General features: G+C 57.2%; 1 non-coding gene across 1 annotated transcript in view; it reads left to right on the plus strand.

The window, feature by feature from the left end:
* Positions 1 to 1,927: 1,927 nt before the first annotated feature.
* The window catches only part of LOC126317628 (small subunit ribosomal RNA), a 1,893-nt gene continuing 1,320 nt past the window's right edge, over positions 1,928 to 2,500 (plus strand). The window contains exon 1 of the ribosomal RNA XR_007556774.1: positions 1,928 to 2,500. This exon is cut by the window's right edge and continues 1,320 nt beyond it. This is a non-coding gene — a ribosomal RNA (small subunit ribosomal RNA).

Genomic DNA, 2,500 nt, shown 5'->3' on the forward strand with positions numbered 1-2,500 from the left:
ACTTACGCTGCACCTTAACCTAACTTACGCTGCACCTTAACCTAACTTACGCTGCACCTTAACCTAACTTACACTGCACCTTAACTGTCACATGTAACGTCACAGGAATGTAGCTTTGCCTAACAGCAACCCTCTGAACATAGTTCACTGCTTGGATCCTCTGGTGTCATGTGTATTTCTTGATGCCATGGTGCGTACCCTCACATAAAGGTCTTTCGAGTGTTGCGTACTTTCTACACAGTCCCGCTAACCACTGGAAGGGTGTACCGCTACAGAACGAATATCGCCCTCCCCTCCTGCCCTTCCAAGCTGGTCGGTCAGGCGTTTGTTTGTGAAATGAGCCTTGCAGCTGTTCAGTTGCATTCGGTTGTCGATGCAGTCAGTGTACGTTGTGGTACGGCCTGTGTGGACTGTCCGCTGATGTACGCGTAACCCACACTGATCATCCGTCGTTACGTACTGAGTGACATAATGTGGCACATGCTTGACCGTACACCGGCTGCGCCCTACAATGGCGAATCATAAGGGCCATATGTTGTGCACGATGCTACTTGTCTCGTCTCCCCATTACAGCGAGATTGCACTGTTGTACGCCGTACAGACATGTGGTAGGTAGGTACGGACGAAAGTATTGCATGTTGGCCCCCCCCCCCCCCCCCCTCCTCCCTCTGCCGGGAATCAGCGTGAGCCGTCTGTTGATGTAGCGACGAGGGTTTTCCTATTTAATCGTATTGCCCCACACAACATGATAGCACGGTGGACCGCGTTCCACATCTGCGACATGCTACAGAGGCCGGTTGACAGTCGACCGCGCAAGGGACATTGCACACGTGCGCGGACCATCTTCCACGTGTTCTCTCGTGTACATGCCGCAGTGTGTATGTGGGCTGATGTAGCGTGTCGTGACACATAACATGCAGGCATGCCAGAATCGTAGATTTCGCAAATGTAGATTGACGTATACGTTTGCTGCCAAAGATCCGCAAATGAACTGGAAATCAGTTGTTGAGCGGTTGTTCGCGCTGCAGGTGCATCGGTGATAGCGACGATCGGTACATCTATGAACCGGTTGTTTCGGCGGTACCCGCCATGCCCCCGAACCTGAGTTGGCCATGTGGGTATGAAGCGATACGAGGCTGTGGCTTGGCGGGACAGTCCCCGGCCGGTGAGGGGGGGCCGCCCGGCGTGCTGGCCGCGCGCTGCGTGAGCGCACGCACTACAGCCGGCTGGTGGGGGGCGCCCAGTGGCAGGAGCGCCGGCCGACGGGCCCGGCTGGCGTCCCAGCTATGCGCCGGCGCACCCTGCGCGCGGCGCCAGGCGGCCAAAGTGGGTTCTGCCGAGCCCGGTGCGAAGCGCGGTGGACATCTGCAGTGTGCTGGTCCGATTGCGGACTGTGTGCGTTGAGGATGCGCCGCCGCCCGGCACTCGGCGTCGCGACGCCGTCTGCTGCTCGGTCGCCCCCAGCGGTTCTCGCAGGTGGTTTGTATCGCAGCTCTGCGGACGTGTTGGCGCGTGCGCTGTGCTGGGAGAGTTCGCTTCTGCACCCAAGTGGGGCTTTGCCCTTCTGTGGCGCTGGCGTTGGAGCTGCCGGTCACCGTAGGTGGCGCGTGTTGTTTCCCGCCGGCAATGCCACGACAGCACGCTCCCGGGCCTCTGTCGGCAGCGGCAAGCTCAGTTGGGAGCACGGGTGTTCGCACTGAAAGCGTCTACTCGCCCATCTCCGGGCGATTGCGCCTCTCTCGAACCCGACCAAGTACTTAGGACGGCGCTGCGCGCCGCCGGGACCTGAGAGGGTTTCGAGGTGTATCGTGCAGGGGAGCTCAGCCTCCTCCTGTTTGCAGAATAATTGAGCGGACGCTTGCGTGTTCGCGCGGGCCCTCGGGACACACTCCCGGGCGGCCGGCTGCTCAGCTCTCGTTGACGCAGCTCCCTGGTTGATCCTGCCAGTAGTCATATGCTTGTCTCAAAGATTAAGCCATGCATGTCTCAGTACAAGCCGCATTAAGGTGAAACCGCGAATGGCTCATTAAATCAGTTATGGTTCCTTAGATCGTACCCACGTTACTTGGATAACTGTGGTAATTCTAGAGCTAATACATGCAAACAGAGTCCCGACCAGAGATGGAAGGGACGCTTTTATTAGATCAAAACCAATCGGATTGGCTCGTCTGGTCCGTTTGCCTTGGTGACTCTGAATAACTTTGGGCTGATCGCACGGTCCTCGTACCGGCGACGCATCTTTCAAATGTCTGCCTTATCAACTGTCGATGGTAGGTTCTGCGCCTACCATGGTTGTAACGGGTAACGGGGAATCAGGGTTCGATTCCGGAGAGGGAGCCTGAGAAACGGCTACCACATCCAAGGAAGGCAGCAGGCGCGCAAATTACCCACTCCCGGCACGGGGAGGTAGTGACGAAAAATAACGATACGGGACTCATCCGAGGCCCCGTAATCGGAATGAGTACACTTTAAATCCTTTAACGAGTATCTATTGGAGGGC

Source organism: Schistocerca gregaria, unplaced genomic scaffold, assembly GCF_023897955.1.
Source record: "Schistocerca gregaria isolate iqSchGreg1 unplaced genomic scaffold, iqSchGreg1.2 ptg000639l, whole genome shotgun sequence".
NCBI lineage: Eukaryota > Metazoa > Arthropoda > Insecta > Orthoptera > Acrididae > Schistocerca > Schistocerca gregaria.